General features: G+C 37.6%; 1 long non-coding RNA gene across 1 annotated transcript; it reads right to left on the bottom strand.

The window, feature by feature from the left end:
* Nucleotides 1-10,217: 10,217 nt before the first annotated feature.
* On the bottom strand, nt 10,218-18,717 carry LOC146587397 (uncharacterized). The gene is made up of 3 exons (XR_014897649.1): nt 17,980-18,717; nt 14,961-15,057; nt 10,218-11,985 (listed from the first exon to the last, which is right to left on the bottom strand). It is a non-coding gene; the product is annotated as an uncharacterized LOC146587397 (long non-coding RNA).
* Between the last annotated feature and the right edge of the window lie 382 nt (nt 18,718-19,099).

Here is a 19,099-nt window from a genome sequence, read left to right as displayed (position 1 = left end):
CTAAAGGTCTGATGCAAATAGATTTTTTCTTTTTTAAGTTATCATGTAATGTCAATAAAACAAAATCTTAAACAGTGAATATGGTTGTTGGAATGATGATCTTATACAGTACTTCCATGTGAATAAACAAAATTTAAGCTATATCTTAAAGGATTTTTTGAATTATGATACTATTTGCAATTTAAATTAGCTTATACCTGAATATTCATTTTATGTAATGTCTTAAGTTACATGAAAAGCTAGTGAGTATTAAGTCCTTTTGCACATGTAAAACCTCTAGGTGAAATATTTTAGTAAAGAATATTATTGAAGTGTAATGGTATGGGAAGCAGAACTTGTAATTGAATAGCATAAAGAAGTACAACAATTTTTAAGGTACTTGAAGTAAACAGTATGTTACACCAATAAAATAAAAAAAAGGTGTCTTTAGGTACTTCATCAGGGAATTTTTAGTATATTTCTTTTCACTACACACAGTTACTAATGGGAAAGAAGGTCTACTTCATTATTTGGCGCTGTTTAATGGATGGAGTTTTTTGCTTCAGGTTCTGCAAACCTGAATTCAAAGAAAATTGTTAATCTTTGGAAATTCAGTGTATTACTTATAACTATGAACTGAGGTCCCTCTTTTGCATAATTGTAACCACATCTTCACTGTTGCATGAAATGTATGAAATACATACATGCAATGCAGGATCAGGCCAGAAGTGAAGGCCACATATTCAAAGCATACGCCAGGAAGAAGAGTTCAGACTGGAACAAATGCAGAACACAGCCACCAGTTTGATCTAGGAAGTAGAAATATCCTCCAAGAGGAGATAAAAATTTGCTTTCTTTAGCAAAGCGAGGCAGAGGAAACTTGAGGAAACTGTGCTTGGAGGAAGAAAAGACAACCTCTGTGTTTCTCTTGGAAAACAAGAGCAGGTCAGAGAAAGCACAGCCCTAATCAAAGGGGAATAGGCAAATGCTGGAGCCATTTAGTTTGATTATTAGCCTGGAAAGTCCAGCTTGACGTTTACAGCCTTATTCTGAAGTTGTATTTGTAGCTGCCTAAGAGTTATGCTTGGGACTTCAGCTCCGGATACCTGGAGATCCTGCCTTGTCCTTAGAGGGACAGGAGGCACTTTGGTGAAGTGTCCTCTTTGCAGCTCTGGGATGGTAGTCTGTCTAGTCAAAGGGTCTGGGAAGAATTTAGGAGCCTTTGAAACATCACAAAAGGCATGTGACAGTCACGTAGTTGCACGTTTTTACAGGATGGGTTTTATAACCTTGGAAGTTTAAGCTTTCTATGAATAAAAGTGTTTAAACGCTCTGGTCATCTTTTTTCTTTTGCCTTTCCTATGCACTGATTGCATTTTTCAGACAAGTCTAAAAATGACTTTTCTTGAGTTACAACTGAAAACCAAGCAAAAGGTATTTCTCTACTGTTGTGCTTATGCCAGGCACAAAGCAAGTGGTTTCTAAAGCAGGAGCATCCTAATTACCTAGAGAATCTCTCAGCCTCTTCTGTAACTTCTTTTGCTGGGTGACAGGAGCAGATGCCTGAATCAACAGCTCCATAGCTGCAGCCTCTGCTGTTCATATTAGGAGGGTTATTTTGTATTTTAACGATGCAAAAGGCCTTACCCTTTCTAGGGCCTCTCATTTTGTTTTCACTTATCTGTACAGTAAAAATGCTCTATGGTGTTCTCAGAGGACTTTGTCAGTGGTCCCTCTTAGTTACCAACACCTCTGAAGTCTTGTTGGAAAGTTCATCTGTGCTCCTTTGCCTCAACCATGTGATATAAGAACATGCTACTCTGGCCCATGATAATGGAATGGCTTATTGACTCCCCTACCTCTGCCCTTCAGTAAATCCACTCTGATTTATGTGTCTGTACTCCTGCAGTGGTTATAGTCCTCCCACACAGCATTACAGCTCTCTCTGAGTTCTGTTCATTCTATTTGCATCTCTTTTTTTGTTGACCATTTGTGTTCTACAGCTTGTCATGCCTTGTTACTTCTTTTATCTTCTTCTTCTCTTGCTTAAATTGCTACTTCTGTCTAGAACAATACCCACTTCTCTATGCACTGAAATACATCTCTCTCCTGCTCTTCAGTATTCCCCTCAAGCTCTCCATTTGGCACTGAATGGAGTAGTTTTGGTATCTCAGTGTACTTCAAGCAGATGCTCAACTGTAAGCACATGAGTAGTGCTTAAAATATGCTTAAAGATTTAAGGATGGTCTTCTCAGGATTCACAATTGGTGTTGGTACCTACAGCAGTTTTATGAATGAGAGCCTGAAATCCTGAATATGCAGGTTTTAAGTTCTATTAAGCCTTCAGTGAAACTTGAGCGCATATCTGACATGCATGTTCTGAAATGCTTTCCAACGAAGAACATGGTTTTTCTAATTGCTTGGAGTAAGTTGCCAGGAAAAGTTACAGTGTTTTCTCAGGTAATTAGGAAAGGGTGCTGTAGTAGTTTACTTCTCTATTTTCTCATTAGGCAGGCATCTGTTTATTGTTCTTAGATTCTGTAGCCAAGATTTTCCTGCTGAGAATATACAAATGGAGCCTACACTTACACAGAACTGTCAGCTAAGCTTCAGTTACAGCATTATTTTATTATTAGATGAGGTTCATGAGTGCTCTGGTTAAAATGTGGGGAGCGATGTAAGCATTTGCTTATATACGTGTCTTTCAGTGTTGGAAGAGAACATACAAAAAAGGGGGACCAAGCTATAAGTCTACCTTATTTTATGATATTTTTACTACACATTTTATTTTAGACTCAAGAGCTTGTTTGTTTTATGTATGTTATCTATACACTATTAATGTAAACTCAAATTTTTGGAATGTTCTGCTTCACTGAAAGTATTTGTTTATGACTGCAGGAAAATCAAAATAGTTTGGTACTATTGTGATAAAATTCATGAAAAATATAAGATGTAGAATCTCCTCAAAGTATTTCTGCTTGACTTGCTTTGAAAAACTTGCTTGGCTGAGGAGAATGACTAAAAAATGGTATTGTGCAGAAAAAAAAAGTTACGAATGCATAAAATTTCTGAAGTCATTTTTGAATAGATTGATTCATATTCAGATTAGCTTCCTGCCAGATGGAGGGAATTTACGGTAAATCGGTTTTTGGCAGGAGAGAAATCAAAAAGAAACAACATCTGCTTATTTACAAGGTTTGTCCTATTCTTTCTTCATATTGGACATGCACTACCTATCTAAAGAAAGTTTTATTACTGGTAACTTGTGGAATCTTAAAGCTCACAAAGATAAGCCGTTACTCAGGTTCAGAAAAAGGGTTGACAACAGAGCTTGTAGTATAAGCAGCACATTTGCCTAATGCAGCCATTGATGTTCAGCACTTATGTATCTATTGAATTTCTGTTCCGGCAGTGGGTCCGTGCAGGAGAAGCCTTACAGTTGCCTGAAGCTCTTTTAGGCTGTGATTTTGCTGACGTGTCTGTTTAGGCAGGCTCCTCAAAACCAGACGTTCCACGTGCACAAAGAAAGAGGACTCGTCAGCATGCAAAATTTTAACAGCCTCCTTTTGACCCATACAAATCAAACTATTCTGTTGTTCTATTAATATTCCTGTTCCTGTATCTGTGCATGGCTTTATAAATGGGATATTGGACTGCTCAGCTAGTAGATCAGTCTATCTGGCTGCTGCTTTTTGATCACCCGAATGTGAAGAGAGGGCCTGAGTCCTCTCCGCCTGCCATAGGATATAACAGGTTTCAAAATAATACACTCTGGGGCTCAAGATTACCCTGTAGGGGCTTTCCTCATATTTTTAATCAGTCTTCACTGGTCTCATTTCTAACTTTTGGTTAAGTGTAGTATAATATGTAAATATACATACCTATTATGAGAAATGTGTTAGTAATTTGCATGTTATCACTAGCTTTAGGACTAGCTTGAATGATGTAGAGTAGGAGAGGATACTTAACATACCATCAGCAGTGAGTTTTTGGCCATGTGTACTGAATGATACCTATATCACATAATCACTTGCTTGTATGTTGTGGAAAAGTGGTTATAGTAGCATGCCACAAATAATTTTTATTGAGTAGTTGACTCATTTTCCTAGTCTACTTATTTCTGTTTTCTATTATCTATGGAAGCATTCAGTTTTCATTTTAAAAAGTGCCAAGGAGTTTGAGTGAAGAATTTTCAACCCATGTATTAATAAGCAGTTCATTTATGCTGTTGACTCTTCCATTACATCTGTATATTAAAAGAGAAAGCTCAGTCCCTCTCAGTGTAGTTGAAGTCCAAACTACCTGCTTAAATCTACTGAAGCCAGAGATCAGATGACTATAGCAGGAGTTAACAGCTCACTGGTGGTATGAATTGCTAACCAACAAACATCCAGTAATGACAATTCGAGATTAACAGCAGCTGGAAGCTACAGCTAATGAGAGTTTTGCCTAGTTTTGCTTACCAAAAAAACAGGCTGCTGCTGTCTACCAAAGTATTTCTAGACAAGAATAAGGAGTAAAACAGTAACTTTATTCTGCCCTGCCAAGTTAAGAGATGAAACATTGTTGCAATGTTGGTAAGCATTTGCTAAAAGAGAACCTTTAGAAAAGGAATTGTCTGTTATTCCTACGGCTCCTTTCAGGAGCATTTTTCAGAATATCGTAATTCGGGTTAAGGACGGACCCAGTTTGCATCCCTTCTGTCAAGAAGGATATTGGGAAACTGCCCTTGGTATGACATAGCATGAGTCAAATTCTCACAATATGCCCAGTCTTGTGAAAGGAGCAGCTGAGGTTTATAGACAATGTCTTTTGCTACACCAGTTAAGGTAGGTTGATAAAGCAGAAAGGCTTTTGGGCAGACTAGACTTCAAGAGCTAAATGTGTGTCAGTAATTTAACCAGCTTGAGAAGTGGCACCTGAAAATCCCCTTCACCCCAACATTAGTGGTTTTAGGATGCTGTCTCCGTATTCACAACTTCCCTTCTTTCTGTTATCTCAAATGGCTTTAARAGCTCTTGAGAAATCCTGCTGCTCCCAAAGGTGGAACTGCCTCTACTTTACTCTTCTTTCTTCCTGATTTTTTTCCTACTGTCTTAAAAGATACTTAGAATATGTGTGGGAAAGTTGTGCCCCTCGCAGACATGCACACATTTTTTTTTCTGTGGTTTGTGCAGTAGTTCAGGAGGTTAAATCACTTCCCGCCTCCCTCCCTCTCTCCCTCCGTGTACATATCTGTTGTGCTCTTTAATGACCTAACACTCTTAGAAATGATCTTGAAACTCTTTTTTTCTACTCGCAGGCTCACAGTGCGATAACTTAATAATTTTCACCTTGTGAGAAATATTACATACATAAACTTCTTATTAGATTTACAACTTCGATTTCTCTGTGAGATTTGTATAGAGTGCAAACATCACATCTTGTATGGCAGATTTAACATTAAAAATGTTCCCTCTTCCTTTTATTTGGGAAGTTCTATCATCATGACCTAGAATATATCGATACCCCACAGGTAGGAAGAGAATAATGTCAGACATTTTACTGGCAAATCTACAGGGAGATCTTCTTTCTTCCTATTTTTCAGACATCTGTCAAAGAGACAGAATTAGGGCTTTTTTGTACGTAGCAAAAAGACTGCCTAAGTAAAGATATCAGTGATGATATCCAGAAATGGCTGATGAATGAAGCCTAAAGTATTACATTCATTAAATTACATTTTTTTCATAGCTGAATATATGTGTAATACTTTAGTACTTCTTAGATATTAATCAGAATGTGCTAATGTCRTTTGAGAATGGCACTGTGGGAAAAATGTATGTTTTCAAATAGCTCGTACATTATACTGTAGTTGATACGCAAAAATTATAAGTGTGTTATAAAATGACTCTATTTTGGAGACTAAATTTGAACTTCTAGGTGAATTAAAATGAGAAAATCAGACCATGAATTAATTTTTAACTTATTCTGTAAATTATGAAGCTGTTAAGAAAGCAGTGTTGTACTGTAATCATTTATTATGAAATTCAGTGGATTTAAASAGGTAAAACATAACAGGGTTGCAGCAACAACAGACCGTGTCTACCAGAGATGAAGCACAAGAGTTCTGTAGTTGACTCCCAGTACTGAAGGAAAGAGATAAACACAGAGAAAATGAAATTATGTTTGATGCTTTGTTGTTAAATTGTTTTGCAGACTAAGCCCTTGTGTCCTGTATATGCTTCCACATTTGCTTAACAGGAGTGTTCCACTTGATGCCTGTCGGACAGTGTACCGGAGCGGAGCTAAATAGGGAGTCTAGTGTTTGCAGAATCGTGTCGTCTGAAATAGAACATGTTCCTGAACATGTTCCTCAGTTTTTCTTAGTAGATTTAGTGCCCAATCCTACGAGAGCCACACATACAAGCCTCGCATCAATTTCTGAAGGAAAAATGCTTCCTTGGAGAAGCTAACTGAAAAAAGTTATTTCACATATGTAGGTTTTAAAGGCACAAATGAAAGAGCAAGAAATTTCTGTTAAGCATTATATCTTTATTAATCGTAAAAGAAAGATAAGAATATTATTCAGATTTTATGATGGTAAAACGGTGGTAATGTTAAATGACTACCCTGTGGCAGTCAGTGCACCTGAAGGAGGACTGGGAACAGACGTCCAGTGTGGTGCTTGTTCCTCTAGGTTGTACTCACTTYGGTCTAGAATACTGTGTTTCTGTTTCTAAATGAGGTCTTCAACTTCTCTATACCCCTTTGTTTACAAAAATTAATTGAAACAATACTTGTGCATAAATATTACAGGTGATTGTTTTCTTAGGAGCAAGAGAGTCCTCCAGAGACTATGAACAGGTAGCTAGTGCAATGAGATTCACAAATACATTTCCAATTTCACAGCCTGTATTTCTGATCAAAAAGGAAGARCAGGGGAGGAAAACAAGGAGCTGCCAGGTGATAGGAATAGTAATTATGTGCATTTCTGAACATTAGCTTTTTGCTGAACAGTAAGACACTGCAATATGCAGTAATTATTTAATACTCCATCAGACAGGGAGCATAAAGCTACTGACCTTGAATATCTCCTAGTGATTGTATGCAAGGAAATTAAAATTAGTTTATATAAAAAATAAAAGCTAATAATTGGATAAAATAAAATTTCATGCTTAGGAAGAGTCTTACAACTAATTTGAAGTTTTTAATGACGTAAAATGTCTATTACTTTTCACAAATGTGCACTTAACATGCATTTCTTGTTTAAGATCTGTAACATRTACATTGCGTATGGTCACACGGATCTTTCTTTAGCTTTGACATTTTAATTATGAGAAGAGTCACTGTCATTTGCACAATTTTACTTGCTTAAGGATAGGTTTAAAATGAGATAACCTGCTGAATTTGAGTTTCAGAGCAACAGCCTGGTCCCAATAAAGTCCAAGGGAAACTTTGATAGAACCTTGATTTCATTAGTAAACTCTGAAAAGTATTCTTAAAAACAAAATGGCACTGTAAAACACCCTTTATTTAATGTATGAATTTGTTATTGTTACTAGTCTTGTATTAAAAGCATCTACACCCCTTGTCATGATGAAGATGGCTTATTCATTTAACAAGGCATAGTCTTACCACATACCCTATCTTGCTGCTTATCTAATCACTGTTCGTATAGACAGTGGTGATGACGCTAACTTAGTTGGGCACCTTAGATGGGAAGAATCCAATGCAAAGTGAATTAAGATTCCAGACTTGATCTTTCGATTCTTGGTTATTTGTACTGCAAGCTGAACAAGGACAGACTTCCACTGATTTCAGTGCTGTGTGTTCAGGACCGCAGGGACTGCTAGTGTTGTTCGTAGCTCCCATTCTTGTTTCTAGAGCAGTGAAGTGGGTACTAGCAGCCCTGACTGGTATGGAAAAGGCAGAAAGAAACATGGAATAGGATGAATGGAAAGGCTAATGGGACTTCAGGGCTGAGTGTACTGTGGCCAAAAGCATCTYGCTGCACAGCACAAGCCTGACTATGCTAGATCTGTGTTTTCTATAAAAGTCTTAACTCTGCATGCTGGCAAACCTTCATATTTCTGTTAATGCTTTTTCTGTACTTGCTGCATTATGTCAGTAGTGAGTAAATACACTGTAAATACCAGCAGAACAAAGGTCTGTATGAGAAATGTGTTTACAGTGGCAAGATTCTGCAGTTAAGTGTACAGCCTGTCTGCATTCTAACTATATTTTTGGACACTATTTGCTTTTGCAGACTCTGTCTCCTCTTTAAAGGAAAAAATCTTGAGTAAACGTGGCTGAGTCATTTAGGAGCATGATGAAAATGGGAAACAACAAAGCAAACTGCTTTTCCATGGTTTTAAACAAAAAGAGTTTTAATTTTTTGAATGGCTAATGAACTCGGTCACTGAGGATTTATTGACAAACCTTGAGATAAAAACCTCTGTTGCCCGTTAGTGTCTTGTGGATTGGCTAGATTCAAATATGAACCTTTGAAATTTTGTTCTGAGTGTGTGCAGTAGTGTTTTATTAACTGTTAAGAGAGTGAGCACAGTAACAGTTTTAACCATTTTACTACCAGTGTGCTTACTCTCTCGTGTGCAGGAGATTTGACCACAGGGCATTGCAGAAAGATTTCTGCAGAAATTTTCTTGAATAGAAGAGTTGGAGGGGTTCTGAAATTATACAGAGGGAAAGTTAGTAGGAAGTCATGTTTCTGATATAGGGAACAGGGTAGTAGCACTTTAAGGGTTGTTGGTATTAGGATAGGCAAAGGAATTGGAAAATAAGTTAAAATAGTTTCCTATTCAAAATATGATTAAAAATAAACTTACATTAATTTAGTCTTAAAATGATATTGTAAAAAATCATAATGTTTCATTTAAAAAATGGCCTAGAGTTCTACAGGAATGGTTTAACTAAAAGCAGAAACCTCAGTATTCCTTCTGAGTCATCTCTATTTTCTTTTAAGCTAGTGTACATTTGGAGTGTCTGTGTCAAATTTGCTAGCGTTACAGAAGTGCAATTCTGAGAAAATATTATGTTTGTGCCATGTTTATGTAAATGTATGGGGAAAAGTTTAGTACAATAAATGACCCTTTTTAATCTAAAAATTTTTAAAAAATTTTTAAAGGTTTTTTAATGTCATCTTTAAATGTTCATGCAGAAGTAAGCACACTCAAAAACAGGTGCATAAATATATTTACGAGATGCTTCCTAACAAGCAGATTTTTTTAAATAATATTGCTTTCTTAATATGACCTAAGAATGAGAAGGTCTAAACAATGTGTTGTATGTCACATAACTTAAAATGAGAACTAAATCAAATGACATTTAAAACCTATTAAGTGGCAATAATAATAATAATGCTTTGGCCTTCTAGAGCSCTGAAGTATACAATTATTTATTAACATCAATTGTTTAAGCTTTAATAACAAGAGCTGGGTGAATAGTGCAAAACACTTGCTATAAATATTCATGTGAATGTTAAGTGAACCTATTTCAGAGATTGTTCTGTTGTTTTCTGAGTTCTCATGCACTGACTGGGCTTTTGGCAAAAGAAATGCTCACAAGAAGGAGGAATGTTATGCTTACATATTTTAGCACTTATGGAAAGCTTACATTACGTCTTACGTCTTACATCTTTCCCCCATGAGAAATTCTTGCACAAATCTAACTAGAAAACTCATTTTATGTAATTAGGGAAGGGGTACCTGCTTAGGAAAATTGATGTCATAATTTGGAAAAGAAATGATGTAAGTGACTTCATAAAAATGCAAATAATGAATGCATGGGAGTCCATACCTAAACTAGCTAGTAGTTCTAGTGATGTCTGGGTCATCTCGGTCATTTTAAGTGGTCAGGTACTTTTCTGTGATTTTTTTTTTTTTTTTTTTTTTTGATGCGTTTTCCCAGTAGTAACAGTGGAGGGACTTGACCAAGAGAAAAACCTTACTAGAAGCAATAGTGTGGTATTGTAGCAGAAAATAATTCATTTGGGGATAATCTGTGACTTAATAAACTCTCTGTTGATCTTCTAACTTTCTCATAGTTCTGAAAGTTTAGATAACCATAACAAAGCTTCATTTTGCTTTCTGCATTATTGTGAACTGAACAGATTTTAGCTTCTTCATTATGTTTCCCTTCAGAAGGATACAATAAAAGTGTAAAAATCACAAAATGAAGAAGTTGCAAACCATTCAAATGATTTTGCCAAAGGAAGAAAATATATCAATAAAACTGTTCTTTTCCTCTCTAGCAGAGTGACATGCATTTAAATTTTAGAAAGCTTCTGCAGAAACTGAATCACTGGTTTGTTTCTCTGTTCTTTTGCCGTGAATACAGTTTTGAATCTTTGAATGGTTCTTTAATTTCATGTCTTAGAATTATTTTAAATCATTGCCATTCCATCTACCATTACTAGCCTTGTTATATTCTCCTTTGAATATAGAGTTATTATTGGGGTATTTTTCAGAAAAACATTGTCTGAATTAAAGACATATGCTGCAGTGTCTGTGCTTTTCCCTATCAAGAAGAGGGGTGAAGAAGGGTGTAGAAAAGATAAATTAGTTAAAGGAATACCTCAGCTGAACAAAAGGTGTCCTGTGAACAAAAAGGATTACAAATAAGTTTTATATATCTTACAATTACGCTATTTGGCTTCTCCACCACTTGAGGTCAGCAACCTGTTAGTGGGCATCCTTTAGCAGAGGGAAATGGCAAGGTAGCAATAGTTATGTTCTGTTTAATCTGAGCCTCTCAAATTGGAGTCTTTCCTATAAATGTTTATATGCAGAAATTTTCTTTAACAACATTTAGCACTTGACATACAAGCAATGATCCCCTCCTCCAACAACCTAATGAAAATGTTTTTTGTGGCATTTTCTATACATTTCACATCTTCATATGGTGAAGCTATTCATGTCCAGCAGTGGCTTTACATACCTGGATATTTTTTATCATGGCTTAATGGTGGTACTGAAGGAGTTACAAAGTGTAGTAGAAGGCAGAACCTTCAGAAACCATTACAGATCAGAAATTGAAGTAACTATCCCTGTTACTGTGCATTCTTCATGACCTCAACTCAGACAGAAAAAAACCACTAAATGTGAGGAAGGGAACCGAAGAAGCACTRTCTGGCTAAAGAAGGTTGTTGTGGCATTGATACCAGTCTCACTGCATTTACAGAGCAGCGGTAACCACTCACATCATTCTTCCAACTACAGCAGCTGCAAGGGTCTCTGAGAGCACCCAAGAAATCCTGAAATGCTAGTTGGCATCAGTTTCCAGAAACTCCTAACTATGTGGCATTAGGAAGGACAACTCATAGGTCTGTTTGGAAGAGAGGATGAGAAACTCACTACTTTTTCTTGTTGAAAAAACCTTTCCCACAGTATATTCAATTCAATTATATGTTTTTAAGATAAATAAAGTCCTAAGTATGCTTCATAGGTTTCACCAAAACTTTGTGGAATGTAAGTGGAAGAGGTTGATTTATGCCCTGACTCTGTCCGATACGCAAGCAGCTTGTGAATCTTGCGAATCTCTACTCCATAGACATTCTGAGCCTTAGTTTTGTTTTCTTTATTGCTGCTATGTTACGTGAGTATTGCAAAACACATTGCCAGTAATGTTAAAATTACTGTGTGCCAAAATCACTAGATTCTACATAATTATTATTGCACTGAAGAAGTAGTGTATGTTCATCACCAGCTGCTTTTCTAAATGTAATAATGTACTATGTACTTTGCACAGTGACAAAACCAGTAAGCATGTTGAAAACATAATATCACTTGTCTTGCAAAGCATCACAGGTTGGGAGAAGCTTTTTCAGTTCATTTGCAGGTTCCAGTCTTAGTTACTCTGAGAGTCTGTCTTGATCATGGAGTTGTTCACAGACAAATGTTCTTATACGTTGTTGCTTTTCTTTTGATAACCAACAGGAAGCAAACCCAGTATGGTCTCAGTCTTGCATGTGGATAAGCCAGCTGGCAAATACACTCTCAAAAGATCTGCCTACCCGTGAGTTTAAGAACAGTTTTATCTGTAATGTCACTTCCAGAGTTAATTTTTTTTTTCCTCCAGATGACTAGTTTGTAATGCTGCCAGAGAGTGCATCTTTGGAGACTAGTGCTTTTAGATATGACAACTCGGTGATGGCAGTACAGTTCCTGTGTCAGCTAGATAGAAGAATGAACAGTGAAATTTCTGCTCTGTTTCTCAACTATCAAGGCCTTATGTAATCAGTGAATGACGAATGAAGTTGCACTGCTCATTTCCTACCGTGCTGGGGAAAGTTAAAGTGCAGGGTTTTTTTTTACCGTTATATATGCTGATCCAGAAGATTGGCACAGGGATCTCCCCAGAAGCAGGGGAGTTCCTGTGCCTTTTCAGTGGTCCCTAGCCTGATGTCTTGCCTTGTCTTCCTTGCTAGCGAGGTAGGGTTCCTAAGCATAACCTGTGGAGGATCAGTATGGTTGGATCTGGAAACTGTAGTGCCTCTAGAGTAGTGTTTTGGGATTCTGGATAACTGACCTCTGCAATGGGACAGCTGAATTGTGAATATAGATAATTTTCTGTCTATCTCCTATTTTTAAACTTTTCAAGATCTTTAATTTTCTTTCTTCTTTTAAATTTGTCCTTTTTCATTTTGTTTCTTCTTCTTTTCTGAGAGCTTCTGCACTTTTCTTTGGGGCTTATCTTTTGTCTGAATTCTGTGCAGCAGGGAATTAAGGGCAGGGTGCTCTCTAGATTAACTGAGTTAAGAGGTGATAAAAACTACTGTGTGTACCAGCAGCATCTTTATTACCAGAACATTGTTAACAAAGTGGTATTGAGGCACTCAAAGAAACCATTTGTTCACCGCATCTATTAGCAAGAATAAAAGAGAAAAAACAACACTAAATGCAGTTTACAGGAACATTTCAAATAGATCTTACCAGTTTGAGCATCATGGAATAATAGGCCAGTAAAGCATTCTATCTTGCCAGAAGTCTTTCAGGGTATTTTGATACCTCTGCTTTTTACCTGTATGTGTGTAATGCTGTGTACTGATATTTAAATAGAACATCAGCTGATATTGGCATTAGTGCAGTTCATTTAATATCTTCATTTATCAGGCTGTGTGATTTAGTAGATCTGTATCTGTAGTCCACAGAATTTTTTTCTATATACCATTAAACCTCCATACTTACTATTCTGTTCGTAATTGCTTCTCTGTGTTACTACAGTATATCTATTAGCCGAGACTGTATTTAGACTGCTATGTCAAGCAATTGTGTCTCTTCAGAATTATTTGTTCCATTAAGTTTGTTTATTCATATTTTATGATGTATTACAATTTTATTAAAATAATTAATATTTTATTTTCAAAGGCGAAACCCATCCTGCCCTTTCACTAGGAAATGTTTACTAAAACATATTTTTATCATCAGAGAAAAAGTAACTACTGAAAGACTAGGAGCACATTAGGGAAGAATAAGAAGTGAACTGAACTGTTTGGAGAGCTCTCAGTAGTGGTTTCTGAACTGTGAAATAGAACTGCCTGTGACAACCCATATAGTTCTAGGTAGTATATGAATTGCAATTTCAATATTCAGTGCACTCTCAGCCTCAAGAAAGGGCAATACATAGGCAAGATGGGGCTGATGTGGATATATTTTTATGACAGAATTTTTCTGAATTTGACTTATTAGAAATTTGACCAGAATCAGACCCAAAGTTATTATAATGTCTCTTTCCCATTACAGAGAAGTAGCATTGGGTCTCTTCTATTGTATTAAAGGGCATTTTGAGAGGGATTAATAAAATGAAAGCACTATTTATAGAAAGGAATTCAGTCCAAAAGCACGCTAAAAGGAGTGTCTTGTTTTCAAGTCAGTAGAGTTAAGTGCTTCTTATCTGTGTTCACAGAAAGCATTACCTTTCTAGCCATAGTAGAGTATCTGATATGCAGCATTGCACCTATATAATTATTATTATTAGATCAAATGGTCTTACAGTTTTTTAGTTTAAGGCCATTGCTGGACTGGCAAGATTAACCTTGGAATGAGAAACTTGGAGGGACTTTACAACCTCAAGGAACAACTTGTGCTAATACCAAAGCATCCTTGATCTATTGCCTTTTCTGCAAGTCCAGAAAGAACTCATAGAAATGTCCTGAAATATTCTTTCTTCTGAAATGGGAATTTCTGCAAGGAGCTGGGCAGTGCATAACTGCTCTCAGGTTGTGTTAGATCTTTGGGAAGCTCACAGCATTCAAAGGCTGCAAACTTGCTTGCTTTCTCTTCTTCAAAATGTCCCGAGAAGAACTTCGGAGATTGAAATGTTCCTATAGTTTCGCGTTCTTTTATTATGAAGTTTTCAAGCTGAGATTGAAATAACAGAATTACATATTATTTACATATTAAATTTCCTGCTTATGCTTTCTGTTACGAGGTGAACATTGTCTAGCAAACTGTGGATGAGGCTCACAACTGGGACCTCCATTGTTGCCCTTATACAAATAACAAACATCACTTTCAAATACTTAAGCTACATCAGATTTTTAAACTACAACAGATTTGGTACCAGCTGCTTAAAAATTTGAGCAACCAGCAGGTGCTGTCTGTGCAGCGTAGCATCCGCTCGGATGGTCCAGGCCACTTCCCTGCACAGAGGAGCCAGTAACCATGGAGGAAAGATGCCTGCGTGTCATATCAGGGCTGCTTTCAGAAATGTTTCTGCATGAGCCTGCTTAGTGTCCCCCTTGCAGGAGGTGAAAGCCAGGCTTTGTGCTTGGTGTCACTGACTCAGGGCTTCTCTGAGTTTGAAAGTCAGTCCTGAGGGGGATTGACTTAGGTACATAACATAGCTAAAGCATTAGAGGGCAGGTGGCTTATCATATAYATCATGAGTCATGCACTTGGCATGACTGAATAGCTGTAATGACACCACTTACATTTTTAAAATACATTCTAAAACAGCATGGCAATAAACATAAAAGCTCTTACTCACCTCGGTGATAGAGACTACACAGCTCCAATACATTTTTGTGACATAAGCCATATTTCTCCAGTTAGATTTATTAGTGAGAAGAAAATTGCTCTTCTGAAAAAGAAGTAATACAGACACACACTATTACTGTAGCAAAGACTGTTATTAATCCACATAGTGCATCCCCAGTTGCATGGACTCTCTATTATCTGTGGAAGGAACATGACCTTAGCTTTCTCTAAGCAATACTGGAAGCAGCTATTTTATGATGAGATGTCTCTTGCTCTCCCTTTCTTTTCAGAGAGCACTTTGATGTACAGATGCATTTTTAGAGGGGGTTCAGTTAATATACAGAAGTACGGATGCATATTGATACAGTTTTCTGTATACTCTTCTGAAGTTTCTTTGTAGATTGAAAAGAAAACCTTATAAACCAAAACAGAAAGTTGGGGGGGGGGAGGGTTGGAGAGGAAGAATTAAGGAGGAAACTCTGAAAACAGCCTGAAAACCAGCTTTGAAATCTCAAAAAGGGATTTAGTGAAATCAGTGAAAAGGAAAAGAAAGATAGGAGCAGAACTGATAACACCAGGAAATATTCCCAGCTGCCAGGTGGTTAGGAGAAACCATTCTGGGATGAACTGTGGATTAAGAGGCTCTGTGTTACTGAAGAAAAGACAAGGTCTGGGAAACTGCACTGTGCACGTGGTGCAGGAGATACGTGGACACTGTTTGGGCTTTGCCCCTGCAGCACCCTGCGAGCTGTGGGGCAGGTTCGGGGTTGATTTCCCTGTTCCTGCAGCTGCAGTAGGTACACATTGGGGAAAGTACCCAGGCATTAGCTGGGTGATACCTGGGCAGCCTCTTTAAGACACGTCTTAATGTTCCGACAGAATACACACCCATGAGCAACTCTTCTTGCTTTACTTGGGTGTGAAGGAATTTCAATCTTATATCTCGTGTAATTCAACATGAAAAGTTATTATGATTACTCTATTCAGTCATGTTCATTTTCAGGGCAAGACAGATAACCCTGCAGATATCTCTTGTGGTGTCTTTCACTGTAATAGTGGTGTTGACCTTTAAGTCACKGAGTTCCAGGTCAGAAGAGACAGAGCTGCTCTTGTTCCTTCTGTGTCACTGGATTTTTGTTTAGGGAGTTACTTGATTTATGCTGAAGTATATTCTTATTTCTTATTCTGAACTGATGTTAAAGCACACATCAAAGTAGTTGTCAAGACTACTTCCCTATTGAATATGAGTCAGAATAAATGTTAGAATGAAAGAATTAATGTGGTTATGAAATCGGTGGTCTTAGCAAAAAGACTCATTGGCCACCTAAATTTATGCCTGAGTTTGATCCATTCTCTTCAAAGTTAAAGTTCATTGGTAACACTTTGCTAGGAAAACTTCCTTGGCCATATCCTCTAAGATACATTGTCTCTTTRTAAATACACTCCTTTCATTCTTGCCAGTATCCTGGCATCTTTTGTAAACAATACATTCCCTTGATATAAAAAATGAAGTAAAAACAAAATAAAAACAGTTACCTAGTGTTACACATTTAACTTCTTATTTTTCCATTTTTTTTCTTTATTAATGAAGTCTGTCCCTAGTAATAGAATTTTGCTTCTATTCAGATTTCAAATTTAAATCTATTTTTCTGAACAAAATCTTGCAGAAGTGAGGCTGTTTGAACATATACATTGCATAATTTGTKTTAGTGTATGTGTTTATGTCTCTCTTTGCATTTGATATTTCTAATACACCAAACCAAACATAAACCACAGTAGATGTAAACTGAATTTATAGTTTCTTCTCATGCTAAACAGTCCAGTAGCTTTCCATGGCTCTGCTACAAATAGTTACTTTTAATTTAAAATATTTTTAATGCTCTTGCAATAAGAAATACTAGTGAAAATTATTTTTATGGTTCAGAAACTCTTAAAGCTGCTTATTAGAACATACAGTAATAAAATAAACTACTTTAGTAGTTTTCAAATTAAAAACTCTCAAAGTCAAAACCCTCATAATTCCCATCATCTGTTTCTCCATGAATTGTTTCTTTATACCAGATAACCAAATTAGTCTGTATTCATTCTCCTTAAATTACTTTAGAATACTTAACTAATAGTTTGTAAGGAGCAAAGTTGATTTACCCATGTGCTCTTGCTTCTGAATTGTTAACTTAAAGTGAAAACAAAGCACCAGAATACGTAGTAGCCTTGTGAATAGAATCCATAGTATATAACCCCAGGGAGAAGATCCAGCAGTTAGTTCAGTCRTACTTGTGGAAGCCCATAAAACAACTGTAGATGTCATTGCTTATTGTGATCAAATAAACCTGCTTATGGTATATCTCTGAAAGAGGAGAGCAGTTTTAGAATTTTTTAATTAAGCTAGCACATTTCTCGTTTTTTCCTTTTGCTAATAGAGTTGCAGTTATTAGACTTCCAGAGACAATATTCAGAAATAAATCTTACTTGAACTGAATTATAATAGTAATCTGTTAGCTCATTAGATCAAGSAATATCTATGTTTATTTTCATATATAGAGTTTGCAACTTCTATTTTTTGTTGAGTAGCTTCTCTTGGCTTGGGCATTCCCACTGCATGTACAAAATAGCATGTTATGAACTTACAATGTTTAAGCATAACTAAAACTTGAATAGTCAGACAAGTGAGACATACATATTCTCTATGATAAAATAGCATTGTACCAGAATAAAACATAGGAAGTTAAAATCAGCACAGCTGAATAACATATAGGATGTCTGTGTGCAGTAGAACTAGAATAAAAGTCCCAGGGCTTCGAATTTAGCCCCACTATGTGAATAAACCATGATGAACCATTTAAAATAATGTTTTAGAAAGTAGAGATCTGCATAGACCTGAGAAGAGAATGAAAAAATACCAGTTCAATCAGTTTCTAGGAAAAAATTCACAACTTTTATTGAAATTACTTGAAAATGCACTTAACTGGCTTTCATTCTGAGCCTGCAGTATAATAAATTATCATGACAGCTTAGACTTACTTACAGAGAGATTGTATTTGTAACTGTATTTATAGGATGCAGTCAAGAAGCTGGTATGTCACGTATTTCGCTCAGTGGAATAGTAGCTATTTTGCATGAGAACCTGGAATTCTCTGCAGCCCGTGGACACTGTCCGCGTGCCTTGCAGCCCTGCACGACGTGACAGCGCGCTGGCTGCCCGGTGCTCAGGAATGGGGCTTTTGCGGCAAGCTGAACGTTTCGGACGTGTTTGCTGTGGGTCCTACGCAGACTCCTTCCCTCTGCTTGTTGCTCACCTCTGCCGGTAGGTTTAGGGCTCTGCCCTCCTCCCCGGAGCGTGCCGGGCTCCTCACAGGCCCGCGGAGTCTGTCGAGCCTGTGGCTGCGGGGGCAGCCTTGTCCTTTCGACCTCCGCGGGTGTTGCTAGGGTCTCCCACGCGGAGGCAGCCCCTGCAGAAGTCCCTCGTTCGGGACCCCTGAGGACTGACACCACACGCAGTCTTCAGAGCGAGCGCAGTCCTGCCATGGTGCTAGGGAAAAGCCAGATTTCCATGAGGATTCCTGAACCAAGTGTTCATCTCCGAGCAGGGAGGAAGGATAAGAGGGAGGCCGGGAAGGGCCGTGTCCTGCCTAGCCATCGCCRGGGGCCACCGCTGGCTCCAGCTGCAGGAGGGGGCCGGGGGTGGGCAGCCTCTGGTGGCCCGCGCCCCCTGCGCTGTCCCTTCCCCGCGTCCTGGGCCCGAAGCGTCTCCCTGTGCTCAGCTGTACTGCTCAGGGCAGAACTGGGCTTGGTCACGTGCGTATAGATACCTGCTGCGTGTGTGTAAGCACCAAGAGATACTTCAGTGCTATGAGTGCAGCCAAGAGCCGCGCAGGGAGTGTGGTGCCGTTGCTGATAATTACACATAGCCATGTGGCTGACAAATCCATTTCAGTCACTTCAGTGGCAGGTACGCTATTTCAGATGCTCTTTTGCTTGATATATTACTGAGCTGTAAATAAAACATTATCTTTCTGAATCCTGAGCACACTACTTTTTTATATAAACATCTCCCTTGGCACTTGTCTCTGTTCAGAAATTAGAGGTATGCTTTTTTTTTGGTCACAAACCATTTTCTTCCAAATCATCAGTAATCTGTCCGTTGT

The sequence above is a fragment of the Rhea americana genome, unplaced genomic scaffold (assembly GCF_003343005.1).
Source record: "Rhea americana isolate MKP2758 unplaced genomic scaffold, rheAme1 scaffold_6, whole genome shotgun sequence".
In the NCBI taxonomy this organism is placed as follows: Eukaryota; Metazoa; Chordata; class Aves; order Rheiformes; family Rheidae; genus Rhea; species Rhea americana.
This window is presented reverse-complemented; position numbering and strand designations above follow the sequence as displayed.